The following is a 17,381-nucleotide window of genomic DNA, read 5'->3' as shown; positions in this document are numbered from 1 at the left end:
GTGTGACGATACTTAACTTGGAAAGTCCTGCACACTAGCAGTAAATAGATGGAAGCTGACAGAGTGTAGGTGATCATTTATGAATATTGTACGTAAGATCTATCTGTTAGAATGATTCATTTTTGTTCTGCCATTGTGTGTTGCAAACCACAGAAGAAACTCCATTTTTGGCGCACATTCCAAATGCCCTGTATACATGCCCAAACAATGCTTTGAAAGCCCAAATAATATTGGCATATCCCGCTTACCTTGATTGGAAAATAATAAACTCAATAATAATTATTCTCGAATTGTCATATTCTAAATGATAGTGGAATATTAGTTAGCGTGTTATCGTAGCCAGTAACAGGTGACAATAATTAAGTCATACATTTATTAATCTGGCTTGAACAGACAAAACCATGTATTGAAGAGGTAATATAGTACGATGCAGAACTCTTTTCATATCTGTTGTGGCTTATTTAAAAAAAGAAGGTGAATTTCTAGATTTAAAAGAATAATTATGGCATATGAGGAAATATGTGACACGCTCGTGGAAGTTTTGAGGAACAGATTCATAAATAAAGCATGGTTGTTCAGCCATGTTACTGTGTCCTTCTAACTTTAAAAGCCAAGTACTCACATAATCCATGCTCTGTCAACTCATTAAACTCACTGGCTCTCTGGCCACATCCTTTATTCCTTGTACTGGATCCAATAGAAACCACAGTCTGTATTAAGTATTGTGCCTTATTTCCTTACATTAAACAAAATCTATTATAACTTATTAGTTCTTCAAATGCAAAAAAGTAATTGATGTTGATGATTCACACATTAGCAGTTCTCAAATTGAAACTTAACTGGGTACACATTTGTATGTACAGGGACAGGTAATGATTCCCTCATGGTCAGGGTCTGTGGATAGTTTCTTAACATCACACTGGCTTGTCTAGCCATGCTCCACAGATTACCTTTAAAACTCCAGTGCTGGTGTGACATTATTGATTGTACGATACTCACTTTAGCAGAGTGCAGTGAGTAACGGTCCGCGTTGTGACCTACATGTTTGAGTTACATTGAACACGCATGCTGTGAGTGGATTGGCTCTCAATCTGTGGGCACTGTCCTTGGATTGCTGCTTCCTTTATTCCTGGATCTCTTCAGCCTTCCACTAGTGGAATTCTAGTGTTTACTGATGGTTGTCTTAACACACGCACCACAGGGACATGATAATACCGGTATGATTGTGAATATGAATAGAAAAATTTATATCAAAATAATGGCAATATTTAAACTTGTTGACATAATGATGTCATAGCATTACAGCCACAGCAACAACAGCAAGCATGGCTGAAAGTGAAACTGCTACTGACTCTGCACTGAAAATTTGAAGGCAATTTTTATTCTGACATTTAAAACTGTAACACTTAGTTGTAGCAGTTGTATGTCCTTGAAATTAATAATTAAATATATTTCAGTCATTTATCATATTATCAAGAATATCCTCATTGCAAAAATACCCTAAAATACTGTGATATGATATTAAAGCCATATTGCCAACTACTGCAAGCAACTGGAGGCAGACAAATCAGAATGTTGACCCGCAAGAGTCAGGGACAGCAGTCAAATTACTTTTTAATTTCTCTGTTCCTGAGATCCACTGTCCCTTCTTTGGGCTTGGACATGGTTGTGTTTGCACCGTGGCATAATCCATTTGCGCCCCTCTGGTCAAAGGGGCATCTCTTGACTCATTCAGATGTGCTTGTCCTTGAAACAGGATTTCTGTCAGATGTCACCTCTTAAGGTGAGCTTAAGTCTGTGTCACTTTACAATGACTGATGTTGCCCACAGGAAACAATGGGTGTAGTCCACTTCCCTATCTCTGGATTTCTTCAAAAATATTGTCTGAGTTATATTTAACCCAGACAACTGAGCTGTGGTCATTCTTTTTTTTCTGAGGGAGGGTAGGAGGTTGAACAGTTGAGGTATAATTGTGCCCTGTCAGGACCCTGGCTGTGTACATTCAGCACACTCAGTATTTTAGAAACTGATTTCTGGTTGAAATCAAACGGTTGTTCATCTTTTTAAATTCCATTCATTTGAACAGGGCCAAACCAAGGCTGTCCATTTAATAGGATTTATGGCAATGAACCTTTCTTGCTGACATTTGTGGGGTAACTGCATGGTTATCTCCTTTCACACTTTAAAGTAACTTAGACTAGAATCTTAACAGCCCTTTCTTAAATTAGTGACTGCTGGTGTTGACATGGCCTTCTGAGCTTGTTGCCAGATTCTTTACCATTTCATTTGCCTTCTGTAATTAGTCTGACATCTTGTGGTCTGACTTGATCATCCCTTTAATCTCATCTACTGGGTCTCAAACCTGATCTTGACTTGCACATGCACGTGGGCGAGGTGATGCAGATTCTTGCTAATGGTTTCACACTGTTCTACAGGTGGCTGTACTGCACCCAGAAATGCAGCAATACGCCAAGATAGCAGGGAAGATAAAAACCTAGATGTGAACGATGCAGGCGTTAAAATACTGGCTTTTCAAATGTTTTATGAGGAAGCAAATGCATTCAACACTTTTAATTGACCTCCAAAATACACACAATATATTTAGGTGAGTAAAACCCAATTTAACCATGTTTTTTCTTTCTCATTTTGTATGTTTACAAGAAAACTCTGCAAGGCACCTTAAGCTGTCCTTGTGCCAAATTGTTTGATTATTCGTGGTGGTTTTTGTAAACCGACCATTTCACGATGGAAATTGATAAGATATTGCTCAAGAGGGGGAAAAAAACACAAAATAATATTCTCTACATCTCCTCATTATGGCATCAAGAACATTTATTATCTAATCGGCAGCATAGAACCTTCTCTGAGGCACTGTGTAACATCCTGTTCACTTGCGTGGGATTAAAACATAGAAGTTAATTTTAGGAAAGCTGTCACACTGCAGTTGAAAATTCTGTCTGAAATAAACAGAGTGCACATAATTAGAGGAAAAAGGTGAAAAGGGGAACGCAGTCGTCACTTGCTGCCACGAACAAAGGGATTCTTGTGTTTCTTTCTGTACCATGATTTTGAAGACATTACTTCATGGCAGCACTGGAGAAGAAACACTCACACACAAGTATTCGCATTCTCCAATATATACCACATTATTAAACACAACAGATATAGTGGCTGCTTCATCCAGGCTGTGTTTCCAACCTCAAAATAAGTGTGTGCATATTCATAGTGTGATTTCTTATTTACAGTTTTCCAGCTGCTGTTGAGTAGTTATATAAGCACCTGCGGCATTGCCACTCATGTCAAACAAAATTTATGAAAACTGCTGAAAAGGGCAATAAAATTCTGTAATTAGGTTCAATTTTGCTAAATAAATGTAATAAGATGGTGTGAGCCAAAACATTTGTGTTTATTATTTATGTCTGCCCTCTACTGTGAGCAGAAACAAAGGTGTAATTTTAGTCGCAAATGCTTTCATCACAATTTCTTTTTATGGGTAATTCAGTTGACTGGCATGTTCAGAGCAATTTTCCTGCCCAATCTAAAAGCCATCTCATGCCGAACAGGGCAAAAACAAAAACCCCCAGGGGGAATCTTTTTCAGAACCAAGGTAATTTACTAGTGTTCACTGTTTATGTTTCACAAAAGGTAATGTACTAGATGGTAAAACTAAGTTACTGCAGAAATATGTATATGAAATGTATTTATGACTTTGAGGTTAAATGGGGGACTCTTAGTTTTAATTTGAAGGTGTTTGCACCCAGGTTAGGTGAGCAGTGCAAGAATTGTGGCTTTATGTACATAGAACCTGAACTAGTGGTGGGCGATCTGGCAAAAATATATCACGATTTTTTTAAGGCAGGATCACGATCATGATTTTATCACAGTTCTTTTTCATTTTGGACTTTAACACTATTGTGCATATTACTGAACAGTACAATCAAGCTTATTTCCCAATATAAAAAATATTTAGGCCTTCCCAACCTCTTTCCCTTGGACTTATTTACCATCACGGAGTACACTGAAGACATATTTTAGGAATATTTCATAATAAATTAAGAGAAAGGTTGAAAATAAGGCAATGTGGTCCCATGCCCCCAAATCAGTACGACTGATGAGCGAAGACATGGAGCAATGCGCTCTAAATACTTCCATTCAAAGTCTGGCTAAACCTGAATAAAAATAGTCTTTAGACTTCTAAAGAAGTAACTTTCCACCTCTGAATATTTGTCTGTTGGTTCATTCAGACACTTTGGTGCTGTGAGGAGAAGCTCGCTGCGCTGTCGGGTGATCAGCTTTTCTATCCGCGATAATGAAACAAAGCTTGGTTGTCAAATATCAGCTGTATTCCAGAGTCAGTCCTTCACTGCGTTATTTGATTGTTCAAACGTCTGCCGTTTCAGTGTTTTGGTGTGAGATTTGCTTTGGTGTAACAAGAGCGTGAAACTGACAGTGACGGCGTGTGTGGCAACCCTGATATATGTTGAAACGCAGAACAATGCGTTAGACGCAGTCACACGGCAGAGGGCAGCTGCTTTCTCTGGAGCTCTACCTGCTGATCATTGACACATCCTCCCTCTACAGAGCCAAACCGCATTCTGCAGTCCAGCCAGAAAGTTTGAATGCGTTGTGTGTATGAGCGTAGAACCACAACAGATAGAATGTAACACGATACAACGATCCTTTCGTGATGGCGGATTGTGGACACATTCTAATCCTTCACAATCTAAATTCCTCTTATCACACACTCCTACCCTGAACATAAGGTAATCAAACAAATGCAGAGGTCCTTTGCAGTGTATGAGTGCCTGTAGCCTAACACCTATGGGCATCAGCAGACCATTCATGCTTGTTCTGGATGATAAGGCGTGGACACATGCAAACCTGCAGATGGATGTAATGTCTCGATGTACTGTCTTTGTCTTTCTTTTTTTGGATCTCAGCTCAGGGCTGTTGAGAACTGTGAATGTGTTTTGTAGGGTGAGGTCCTGAAGAAATGCTCCATCAACACTTTTAAAGAGAACCCTGTCCCCAAGATGGAGAGCACATATTGTCTTGAGTAATTTTAGGCATGTCTGATGTGCCTCTGCAAATCATTGTTCAAAAGACAGCACAGCTTGTTGATCAAAGGTCTATTTTTACTCATATGCTGGAAACACATGACAGTCAATTTGAGCGATGTACTGAAAAACAAATCAACATGCCATGTAAAACAATCTGAGACCTCTATGGTAAGTTTAGTCAGTAACTCTTTTAAAGTGCTTTGCGTTATTGATAAGGAACACAGTTGAAGTGTTTTCTCAAATAAGTGAGAACTAAATTTATGTGATCAGTGCTTAACCCCAGGTTGGCAGCTTGGCCACACCAAATTCAAAGTTTAAAACTTTTAACGTTTCTTTTTTTTGCTTGTTTTTTATTTTTTTATTTTACAGATAGCCGACTTTTCCAAATGTTTATCAGTTACCTTTCGATATCCACATGCACCACTCTTTACGATAGTACATAATAGCCTTATAAGGGCAGAGGAAACCACCGTAAATGTGAACAATAATGCTTAATTACCTTTAAGGGATATTCTTAATTTGGGATTCCAATTGCTGCAAAGTCCTTACATTTGTACCTCCTTTTTTGAAGACACAGTATTGTGGTTACATACAAATGTATTAGTGGATGGATAAGGCGATAATATAAATTCTGGTCTTTGCCAGATGTAACAAGTAAAAGAAAAATAGGCTCCACAGTGAAAGTGGCCCTTTTTAAATACTTTATTTATAGGGTGATTATTTCAGATATGTTGCCTTGGTTTCCCTTAATCTGTGAAAAAAAACCTTGTTCTTTCTCATGTTTGATACATAACTGCATCAAGTGAATAGATTAAAATGAACGTAATGGAAATGCTGTTAGTAAATTAACACATTTGTTTGGAAGTTATTTCCATAACTAATATACACAGTTGATACATGTGATGTATTTTTTGAGACATAGTATATAGTTTTCATTTGAGATAAAGTCCAACAAATCTCATTAAAATGAAAGATTTCTTCAAAAGCAAATGGGAAATATAATCATTTACAGCGTTTGTCACAGCATCTGATGAGTCTGATTAGACTTTATGCTCGGATGGCTATGCAGATCTGTTTTGTATTAATATTGCAATGGCAGTATTGCCATTTCAACACAGCCTCTTCTCAGGCATTAGCTTGGATAATGCATAAGCTCAATGATCATCTTTTGCAGTACTTCTCATCATAGAGTATAAGAGACTGATATTAAATGCAAACGCTACTGTAGTCTCAGCTGCTTGCTTCAGTTGGTAGCACATGAGTGGTTATATCCATGATTCTCTGTACATAATGAGGTCCAACACCCATTCTTCAGCTGATTCCTTTAAATCCCTGCTATTCTAATCCAGGAAAAAAAATAATTAACCCTTTAACATTTTAAACTTGTAATTATTCTGTATATGAGGATATTATTCACCATGAGCCATTATTACTCCATATATATGCCAACCAATATCCTCTCTATGTGTGACTACCCATATAATTTTCCTGTCTTTTTACCAAAACAAACTTTTTTTTAATAATTTTTTTATTGATTACATGTGGCTATGGAGATAGTCAACGTATGCCATGAAGCTATATTTGGATTGGCTAGAATTATATAATACTAAAGGATGTCATACTAAAAGCACTTTTTTTTACTCCACATGATGAGTTTCTAAATTATTCTCCAGATCTATTCAGGTGAAATACTGGTTAAAGTCTGAGAGAGATGCCTCTAATACACCGTTAATGTACCCTGTGTTGTGTTTTATAGTGGTAGCATTTAAAACTGTTCAGCATTTAAAACGTGGATTGGCTGCAGCTAGTGTTGTCACAGTAGTTTTTATTAAAAAAATAAATAAAACCTTGAAACCACTTTGATACCTCTTGATACCACCTGCCCCTATTTTGTTGTCTGACACCAGAAACAGAAAAAAATGTATTTGAGAAAAACTATATTGTTGATTTGACTGTGTTAAAACACAGTATATGTAATGACAGAGAGAGGGAAAGAAGGGACTTGGGGAGGGAAAGGACTTGACTTTTCTGTAAGAACAGCCAGTGGGGGTCTTTCATTTTTTCTCATCCAGGATTTATGTGTCAGCGATCTCTCATGACGTTTAATGTAAAAAAAAATAAAAAATAACCCAGCCACAACAAAAACGTTGGCACATGTGCACATTGGCACATAAAGGTACATCATTTTAAAAAAAAACCAAATATGCCTTTGCCTTCATCAATAGTTATTAATGGCTAAACGTTATCTTTCCACAGGATGCATCATTTTTCACTCCTTTACAGAAGCTCCAACCTTCATTTTGCATCTTAATAGAGACTACATTTAAATGCCATATTAAGTTAGCCTATAGTATAATTCATGTTCAGCATCACCCGTTGACAACTTTTTCTACAAATGTGTGAATTTAAATGGTGCTGCTTGAGGCTCTTTACAGTTTTGAATGTTGTGATTGGTTTAATGCATTGCGTGATCTTCAGTCCACGAGTGATGTGAACTCTCACACTTCACCAAGTATTGATCCACAGCATACCATAACAAGCATGGGCCACTCACTGTCTCCCTCTCCTTAACTATTTACTGTCTTTAATTAAGGAGTGGCATGTTTGGCAAACATGCCTGAAAACAGTTCTTTATAGTCTCCAACATGCCTGGATGTGCAACTCTGGCATTGTAAGTTATAATATAAATATATCCGGCTATAACACGATTTTATCTAATGTATATTTATATTTATTATTTGGAATCCAAGGTAGGACAACTTAAACTATTAGTACATGGTAATTAATATATACAAACTCTGTGGTTCTGTCCTTCCTGAGCATATTTAAAAAGCAATTAAAGTCTGATAAATGAACAAGTCAAGAAGCAAAATATGCATCCTTATGTTGTCCTTCAGCAGTCCTTTTATCATGAAATAAACACAAAATGGGGATTTGATAAGCATACATGTTCAGTAACCTTTAAATGGTTTTCTGTCAAAAGATTAAAACAATTAATGAAGGTACCTACGCTTTGCAAGCTGTGCGTGAAGTGTGTTCTGAGCAGGGGGAACACAGGTGAACACAACACATATAAAACACTGAGTTTCCTCCTGTCCAGAATAAGGAAGACAACCGTCTATGTTTCTAAAATTATCTGATTTATTCAGTCACACAGCTGTTGTCGTTTATATGTGTTGATTTTTTGCTGGACAAAGTCGGGATTATAAAATTTGCAGCAGCAGCAAGCTGTCAGCTATATGAAGCAGTGAGGTGGAATATTGTACATAAAATGGGATTACCTACTCAGTCATCTTACTTACCTTGTTATAAATAAAATGCTTAGAATGTGTTGTGTTTTTTTTCTTCAATTTTTAGCATCAGTTCATTTTTGATGATTTAAGTGTGGATGGCTGCATTTGGGGGACTGGGATTCCTCACTGCTTGTGAGGGTTTCAATCATGTGTCGTTACGATGGGACACATTGTTACAGTTTGATGGGTTTGGTACACTGCATTTACCTCTACATAAACTGGTTAGATTTACAGATACAAAAATAGGCTGCAGTCTGTTTTCATGTGTTTTCAGGCTGTTTATATATTGCTGACTGAGTCATTATTGGATTTTAATTTTGTGATCATGAAGTTGTCTGACAAAATAAACAACAAAGGCTAATGTCAACAGCTGTACTGCTTGATGGCAGGGAAATTCTCAAAGAATTTATTAGTCACCCCTGATGAGAATCATGACACGTCAGGAGCACAAAGTTAATCCACAGACAAAATTTTTGAGACCTTTCTTACAGACAGCAGCCAACATTTCCAAAACAAAAGACAGACAAAAAGGTGAAAGATGTGATATACATCTTCTTTTTCACTGACTCACACTTGCACCTTCCCATGAATAAACAATGTTTAATATCTCCCTTACTTTTGCATCAGATATCAGGATGCTGAATACATCTTAAATTTAGGACATTTATTTATATCTGTCATTACAGTAGTGACTGAACATTAAAGTAAGAAGCTGATCATGATCTGGAGTGACCACACACCAATCAGTTAAATGTCACAGCACAGTAGCTGTGACCTGGGGCGTGCCCTATCTTATTGTTGGCAATAACACAGGTTTAATATTTAATATAAGAAAAATGCATATGATGATAATGGCAATATTTTGACTTATGGACATGAAGCTGTACAGCAATAATGATGTACGGCAACAGCAGGCATGGCTGAAAGTATAATTGCTACTGGCTCCACAGTGGAGGAGTTAAGTTTCCAAAAGGGGAGCAACTTCAGTGGTGATGTCGTTGGGTCATGGCACTCCAAATGTTTTTTGAAATGAGAGATAATTTTGTTTAATTTTTACTTAATATTTGAAGGCAAAGTGTTTATATTGACATATAAAACTCTTAACCTCTATTTTGTTGCTTTTTATTTTCTTGAAATTAATAATGTATTTTCCTGTATTTTGTCTTATTACCAAGAATATCATTATCCCAAAAATGCCCCTAAATATTGTGATATTATTTTATGTTGCCCTTTCATGGCTTTGACATGTGCTATGTGCTGCGTCAGAGGTGTGCAGTTCTCACTGTAGGTGGGAAACTTTTAAGTGGCACCTAATTTTTACTGGTTTTTACTGGATGTGACCATTTTCCTTCAAGGGATGCAATTCACTCCATCACTATCTGACTATACTGTGGTATTTAAAAACCTTGACTGAATCCGGTGTTCTCTCTGTGTTGCAAAGCCTTTGTACTGTGGCCTACATACTGATTCTTGAGATTTAAAGCCTCCTCAAAGTATGCTGCAAACGTCCCAGTGGAGAATGTGACACTGTTTACAGGACTGCTCCAGATATTTTATTGAACAGCTATTATCTCAATCAGGGTTATCATCCATTTAAACAAATTGAAAATAACTTTTTTTTTTCCAATGCAAAATGAAATTATGAGGCCAACCATGACTGCATACTGTTTTAAAATGAACGTCAGCCATAAAAAATTCAGTCATTTGTCTGATCTTGGGGCAGTTGAGTCTAGATTGCTGAACATGAAGAAGTTGTTGCCAAAGTTTGCAACATAAGCCACATCATAAAGAAACACAGCTCTCAGCTAGTTGATTGATAATTCATGGAAGACCAACTTGTACTTGGTTGTTTTTAAGATAACTGCCCGTCTCAGAACAGATTATCTTGTAATTGAATACAACTAGAAGTGCATAAATCTGATATAATAAATAAATGTTGTAACAAATCGGTTATTTTACAGTATTAATGGACTTGCCTCAGCATGTTTGCATCCTCTGCTTTGTAGCTTTGCGTTAATTTTTGCAAATAGTTGAATCATTCAAGGAAAGAAATACAAAACATGGGCTCCATTTTAGGTTGGACATCCTACCTCGAGGTGCATACTGTAGTATTTCATTATTTCAGCTTCTTACATGTTCATAATGAAACTGTCAGTAGTTCTCTTTGAAATTAGTCTTAACTATATCTCCATCTCTTCATTGTCTTGGTAAACTGAGGCCGAGACAAACCGGGCCTTTGATGTCTCTGCCTGCGAGGCTCGGGCATTGTAATGAAACTGTATTGCATTGTCTCAGCACCAAATGTTTGGCATGACGGAACACAATACTAATTCTAACTGAGGCTTGCCTGCTTCCGCCGGTTTCAGAGCTGCTGGTGCTTTTCTTTTCCTAAGAGAGTTGCAGGCGCTCCCTCACAGAGCCAAACAGCTTTCAGGCCCATCAATTATTTAGCGCCTGTTGCCTTCAGGGAACTCCTGAGAAATTATGATGATGAATGCAATCAGGAGACAGAAGATATATATTTATTAAATATATTTTTTCATAGTAGTTTTAATATCTCTTAATAAGGAGTTGGAAGGCAAAGATTGATTGAAATGCTGTGAAAATTTGAATGTTTTGCAGAACTCCCTAACCGTATCGGCAAAAAAAACACGCACAATCACAAAAAGCACTTTGGTAGTTAAGGGAGGCCTTTGAAAGGATTACAAAAGGCACTCTGTTTATAGTGGGTAAATACCCATGTGATGTTGAAATGTTTCCCCTATTCTCCCTGTCTGCACTGAGTCCTTTATTATGAATAAGCATGAATGTTTTAAGACTGATAACTAGTTCAACATGCAGCCAAACAAGAACATTGTTTTTGTCTCTCATTGAAATTTTATAAGAGGACTAAAGGATGAGTCTTTAATGGACTGTATGGATTATATTGAAACACTAAATAACCTTTTAGAGTACAGTTTAAGACATTCGTTCCGGGTTATGACTGCGGTGTACAATATGGGAATTTTCCTTGTGTTTAGTACACAGTAAAAGCGGATTTAAAATGGCATCGATGAAATAGTAACATGAGGGTTGGGAGTGCGTATCCTATCACACCCTTTGTAGTCATGTAGGGAAGGAAGATGAAAGCAAAATGTGTGATATGTGAGTCTCATGCCTCAACAGTATTACAGGGTGTAGTCACAAGTAAAGTTGAGATTTAATCACAGAAATAATTCATTTAAAGTCACAAGGCTTCAGTGTAGCAAGATGCCAAAATAGTTTGGATGACCATATGTGACGTGCTCTATAAAAAATCAGCTGGATGTCACAACGGCGCATTTCCAGAAATAGCAGATTTATGTCGTCTTAGTTCTTGGTCATATTGTATTTGGGGTTGTGTTTGATTTTGAATAAATAAAGTTTACGACAATAAGAATTATCACCAAATTCAGATGATAGATACAATTTTGAAGCTTGTAAAGTCATGGTTCTGCTGTAGCGCCACTGTCCCTCGCTCTTTGTTACCTGAAATTGTGAACAAAAAGTCTTGGCTTTCATAATATTAAAACTTCGTGAAACCCACCAGAACACCATTTACCCACTTAAACTAACAAAGCTCTAATCAGCTTAGTATTGTGCAGCAAAATATATTGTCAAATGTTTAAACTTTTGTCAATATGGACATGCTACACATTGTTAGCACTGTTAGATCCTTCACGATTCAACCATTTAGTTCAGTTTATGGAAACAAGCTCCGTAAGTATAAGTCAGATTAGCCAGGATAGCCAGATTTGATGGTGACCCCTTATCTTTGAAGTGGTCATAAAGTCCAAATCTTTGTCAAATTCTCGATTATTTATGTTCTTTTAATCTGTAGGTGTCCACTGATCATAGAATCCACAATTCAAGTTTTTTTTGTTTTTTTTTTATCTGCTTGTTACAAAAGTGTCCCCCAGCTTTTTTATGTATTATTTTTAATCAGAGGAGTAAAGGGAGCACAGTTTAAAATGCCGGTGGACTCCGCCATGCTTATTTGTAGCCAGCATATTGCAAACTTGAAGGGCCTTTTGTCAAAATCATACCTCAGTGACAGTCATCATGTAATGTGACAGTTTTTTTGCTTCATATTTGGAGTACAAAATCAATATTGTTATTATTACAGATCTAAGAATCTCCTCTTTCTAACAGTGTATAAAACTCAAAATGGGTTTGAGGGTCAATTTGACAATGATACAGCACGTCACATGTACTGTACGTGCACTGTATTGTTTTGACGACAACCTTCACATCATAAAATGTGCTGTCCACCAGTTTTTAGTATGTGAAGCCAGGTGGGCATCCTAGATGGTGAAGCACAACATACATCAGTTACCTTATGATCAGTAGCACAGTAAAAAAAAATAAAAGTGATAGTCATAAAAATAGAAAGCAGTTGCAAGTGGGAGGGCTGGAATGTAATGTCCTCTGACGTGCAGCGGAAGGTGCGATTTAACTGAATTATGGCAGCCTATTTGGTTGCCAAAAGAAATGGAAATATGCCAGTGTAGCAGTAGGTTAGGTTCAGCATAAATCCAGCCTATGTGTACAGACAAGCGTTTGGCGATTCTGTGCAGGAGGTTAAATATCTTTTGAGAGACATGAATTTTATTTTGACTCTGGCTTTTATGTGTGAAATATGTGTTACTGTGAGACAATGTTTAGAGCCAAGTGTTTGTGAAGCGCATTTGTTCTTACTGGCCAAAGGGAAAGAACTTTAAAGTCGGTAACGCTCATACTTGCTGGAGTGCTGGGTGAAATAAACAAGAAAAGTTTCAGACCAAGACAAGACAAGACAATGTATTACCCCAACAGATCACCCAAGATGAGGTAGAGTATTTAATAGTACCCCCATGAGTGCCGCTTGTCATGTCCAGTGACAGCCTACACTCATACGAAACCCTATATATCCTGGTATTCACAAAGAAAGGATCTAATGCAGTAAGGGCAAAGGTGAAAATGACCAGTGTAATGACATAAAAAAAGCTAGAGAGAGAGAGCATGTGTGTGTGTGTGTGTTTGTTTGTTTAGGTGAACAAGCACATACAGCCGATGTGAGCCCAGTGGTAATTTAGCAGTTCTCAGCAGGTTGTCTTCAGGGACAAGCTAATGTAGGCAGTTGGTTGCTATGTGAAAGTGTGTGTGTGTGTGTGTTGTTTTTTTTCTGTGTCGTGTGTCGTGTGTGTCGTGTGTGTGTGTGTGTGTGTGTTTGGCAGCATTTCATTTCATAGTGAGTGTTCTGCTGACCTTGGCATACTCAAGATTTCATCCCAGTGGTATCTCATCCCCCTCTTCTCCTTCTCTTTCTCCCCATCCTCTCACCCTTACTCCACCCAAATCCCCTCCCAGGACAGTGCTATTATTCTCCCTTTGTGAAGAAGAGCCAAAGTAATCCAGCAGATCCAGACAAAAAAAAAAAACAACAAAAAAAACAAGGCGCAGCATCTCACTCCCCCACCTGAATAATTTTCCACAAGGCTGTGATTAAAACAGACAGCATAGTGGTTAGAGTGTGAAGACTACAGCCAGTAGTAAGCCCGGATGCAATCATTAAGACGGCTTTATGTTAAAAACTCTCATGGCTGTTTGACTTTTCCTGTCATCCTCATTTCTGCTGGCTCATACCTTTCCGGGGTAAACCCTGCCAGAGATCTCATTATTTCAAAAACATTGCTGTCAGAAAGGCAGAGATGCAGTGAATGGCAGATTGAGGTTTTTCTGTACTTGTTATTTTTCCCTTCACTTCAAACACAATCTCATCAGATATGATAGACATAGTGAAAAATATAAAAGTTAAGAATTTGAATGTTAAGTATTTGGAAATGAGCACACAAACCAATTGCTGCATCAATGTTAGATTTATAAAACGTTTTCCCCAACAAAAGGTAAACAATCCAGAGTGAGCATGAATTGTGTTAACACTGAAAATGACGGAGGGAGGTTTTGAATGCTGCTGCACAGAGGCATATTTCTGGTGTTTAAAGTGCTTCAGGTTGACAGCTGTAGAAGCCACCCAGTGCTGCTGCTGCTCGTCTTCCTATGGGGAAAACAACTGGCAAAGCAATTCAATTGAAATGACAACAAGCACTCTCTGTGTTGTTTGTAAAACGCCTGACAGTGTGGGTACATGTTTACACTGAATCTGTACAAAATATCCACGAGATTCACTTCTTTCATAAAGTGGATTGATGATGCAATTTCAGATTGGATGGGCACCGTAGATAACATTTCTCTTCAAGGTATATTCATTTTATATTATGATCTCTTTTGGTTTATCCAGTGAATGAAATACCTGACAAATACAGATGTTATAGAGGCATTATATCTTGTATTAATTTTTCGGCAAAATATATATGACAAAACTTGACGGTCCCAAGCTTTGACACAACTAGGGTGTGGGTTGTCCTACTCGGTTTTAGAAATATTAGGAATCTCTATTGTTACACTATGGGTACGTTTGGAAATACTTAGTTTGAGTGGCGGAGTGCACTGTGATTAACTACACCGTTCGTTAGTTTATGGAGAAATAGGACTCTCCATGTCTTCAAGCAACAGTTCTCTGATTTTAGTGTAGAACGTCACATTAAAGTTTCTGCTATATTGTCCTGTCAGTAATGCTATCTGTCCTTTAAGTAAATAGTAAGTTAGTCAAGTTTATTTAATATAGTTTTTTACAAAGCCAAGTCACAAAGTGCTTCACAGGAATAACATTTTTAAAAATAAGACAACAGAAAATTGTAAAAAGAAACAACAAAATATAAACAACAGCAGGCCTTAAAAATACACAAAATAAATGTATAATAATATACAGGGAGGCATGGGTGGGAGTTATATAAAGCCAAAGATTTACATGTATGTTTGAGGCGTTCAGTTGATGCTCTTATCCAGTGTGATGTAAGGTACAATAACTGGATGACACAAGCTTTCCGCATGCTGACATTCCAAATTTCAGAGGTTACTGTCTTGTAAAATAAGTCATTCATGTTGCGTGTCCCTACAGAAGTCTTCTCTTTTTGTGTTTCAGACTGAATCTGTGTAGGCACCTCTCCGCTCTCCTGGCAGAAAGCAGACATGTTCTTGGCCTCTGTTCCAGTATGGTAAGCTAATCTCTTGCGTCTCTATTAACATGTTTAAATGTGGTCTGCAAGGAATAGCAGCAGGGCTTCATGCATGACTTATTATAGATTTTGATAGCCATGTGTTGACTTTAATATTGTTAGTGCTATGAACAGACACAGGTCAAGGAGGGCCAGACACTACCTGCTTAAAAGAAAAGTTACTCTGACTGAAATATATAGGGAAATAGATGTGTAAACCAAGATGATGACCTGACTCTTTTTGCCTTCCTCTTGTTCATTTATAAATATTTTTTAAGGAGGAGAGGCAATTTGGACACTGTGAACTGAGACATGATTGAAAGAGCTGCTGGCATCCTTGCACTGTGTCAGGTTCCCTCTTGAAGATGGTAGTTATATGCATCTCACCCGCGGGCGTATTGATAGCGGGGGAATCCGTGGGTGGCTTTTCAAAATAGGACTGCAGAACACACAGTTCTTTAAACATGCAGGTTTTTTGAATCTGCTGCCAGTTAGAACAGATTCAAAAATAAAATTGCTACTGACATCTCTTTGTCACCTCCGTATTATAGATGGATCTAATGAATGTTAGCATTGATGTGTTACAGTGCTCCCCTCATGAAGGTTTTAATGTCATACGCTATACACTGTCACTCTGCAGCATTAAAAAGATGGTTATTATGAACCTCCAAATATACATACAACACAGAGGTATTAGGGCTGCACGAACATTGTGCATGCTCAGAGGTTACATCACAGGGCCTGCAATTTCAAGTAAGGCAAATTAACTCAAAAGTAGCATACTACAACTTATTTTCGCTTGAAACAAAAGGAAGGCTTACATGATTCTCATTTTCTGTGAAGAAAAAAACAAAGTCCACACACTAGATTATGCTCCCATGAATATTTAATATAATAACCCATGATGACGTTACTGTGGTGGTGAATATAATAAATATTCATGAGAGCATAATCACATGTATGGACTGTGTTTTTTCTTCTCTTGTATTATCCCTTGTCCAGCACCCAGCCTTTTTTGATGTTTAGATGTGCGTGTTTTGGTGAACTTGTTGTATCTCGTTTTCTGTGATCAATGTTAGCTGCTAAGCCTTCCCCCTTTGGAGGGATGCTTTGTCAATTTTCATAATCGGCATGTTGTTTCCTGTGTCGTAACAGCCAAGCATGCATTATGTCATCCACCAGCAGGAGCGTTTATTGGTCTGGTGCAGCACAGTGGTGGTTATAGGTGTTCTACCCTTTTGAGCAAAAGCAAATACCGCAGTCCTTATCCTCTCTTTTCTCTGGTCATGTTGCACCAAAAATATTTGTCTTTCTACTGCAGAGACAGCCTAGTTTTATGAATAGACCATCTTTTCAGCACTGAAATACATTGAAGACATGTCAGTGTATATGTGACATAGTCTGGCTACGTTTGTTATGAGAAGTGAGACTCTCCTGGGTGTGTGCGTACAAAAGTACTGTGACCGGGCTGGCAAATGCTGCAGACACAGTGAAGCACATGCTTATCCAAAGCTACAGTAATCAGCAGAAAGTATTTAGATTAGCTAAGGTTACAGTATAACGACTGTAAAAAGGGTTGGGTTTCATGCTCATTGCACAGAAGAATTAATGCTTTTGTTAAATGCACGGTTATCACAACATCCCCCGACCACTCAGAGTTGCTGGACTGTAAAGGCTAGTTACCAGCTACAAGCTAGGCTAAAGCTAACTGAGTTACCTTAATGAAACCAGAAGTCTCTCAGCTACGTTTCTGAGCCAAGGCTGGAAAGGTAGCGTTAACACAAACATTAATCCACAAGAGAAGTCCGTCTGAAATACAACTAAAGCAAGCACAACCTGAACAAGAGCAAGGAGCAGGAGGGGAGCAGTATAAGATGGCCCAGATTCCCATCCTCCCCTTATATCTTAGACCT

The 17,381-nt window shown here is 37.8% G+C and overlaps 1 protein-coding gene across 1 annotated transcript in view; it reads left to right on the top strand.

Annotated features, from left to right (window-relative positions):
- The window catches only part of lingo2 (leucine rich repeat and Ig domain containing 2), a 260,903-nt gene that overhangs the window by 33,933 nt on the left and 209,589 nt on the right, over positions 1 to 17,381 (top strand). Inside the window, exon 2 of the mRNA XM_042493947.1 lies at positions 15,396 to 15,468. The gene's annotated coding sequence lies outside the window, so the exon portion shown is untranslated. The remainder of the gene's footprint in view (positions 1 to 15,395; positions 15,469 to 17,381) is intronic.

Source organism: Plectropomus leopardus, chromosome 9, assembly GCF_008729295.1.
Source record: "Plectropomus leopardus isolate mb chromosome 9, YSFRI_Pleo_2.0, whole genome shotgun sequence".
Lineage (NCBI taxonomy): Eukaryota > Metazoa > Chordata > Actinopteri > Perciformes > Serranidae > Plectropomus > Plectropomus leopardus.
The sequence above is the reverse complement of the archived record's forward strand: the minus strand, read 5'-3'. Positions and strand labels throughout refer to the sequence as shown.